Source organism: Chenopodium quinoa, unplaced genomic scaffold, assembly GCF_001683475.1.
Source record: "Chenopodium quinoa cultivar QQ74 unplaced genomic scaffold, ASM168347v1, whole genome shotgun sequence".
Classification (NCBI taxonomy): domain Eukaryota; kingdom Viridiplantae; phylum Streptophyta; class Magnoliopsida; order Caryophyllales; family Amaranthaceae; genus Chenopodium; species Chenopodium quinoa.
The window spans coordinates 934840-935581 of NW_018744593.1; the positions used below are offsets into that span (position 1 = coordinate 934840).

The 742-nt window shown below is 45.8% G+C and overlaps 1 non-coding gene across 1 annotated transcript; it reads left to right on the forward strand.

Moving 5' to 3' along the window:
- Positions 1-350: 350 nt before the first annotated feature.
- On the forward strand, positions 351-424 carry TRNAM-CAU. The gene has a single exon. It is a non-coding gene; the product is annotated as a tRNA-Met (tRNA).
- The last annotated feature ends 318 nt before the right edge of the window (positions 425-742 follow it).

Consider the following 742-nt stretch of genomic DNA (forward strand, 5'->3'; position numbering starts at 1 on the left):
TTTTTGGCTCCGCTGTTGCGCGGCCTCCCCCTCTTTGAAAGCGCTACCGGTGAAGAAGAAGAGGAACAATGTCCTTTTATGTTCCTATTCAATTCTTCCTATCCTAACTTTGGCAAGGAAAGAAAGCTCTTAGCGCACAAAGCAAGCAGTGAAGGAACGACATGGAGAAAGGTGTGAGTAATGAAAACATATAACAAGTAAGAGAGCTCAGAGAAACAGGGTTTGACCTTTTTTTTCAAAAAAGAAAAGTAAGCATCAAAGCCCACAAGTTCCTTGCCCTGTTCATCATATCATGAAAGAGCGCAGTCATGGCTCGCTGGTACGTCGCCCCGGCATTCTTTAGACCAAACGGCGGGGTAGAGTAATTGGAAAACTCATTAGGCTCATGCCCTGAAGATTGCAGGTTCGAATCCTGCCCCCGCCTAAGAACTCTTTTTTCATTTTAGGTATAGATGGTACTGGACAAGCTCTTAGGGACTTAGCAGAGTCCTGTGTTTTTAATAAACAGTCGCTACCCCCTGGTATGTGCCGTTTTCCTAATCAAAAGATAGGAGAGCACCCCTTCTCCCGAAGTTACGGGGTCATTTTGCCGAGTTCCTTCGGGACAAGCAGAAGAAGAAATAGACTGGTAGCGCTAACGACCTCCATAGCATAAGGGGGAAGAAGTAGACCTTTCTTCTGATCAATCAAGTGCCCTTCCCTCTGATTTGGAAAAAGATGATCTTGCTTGGGCCGCTGAAGA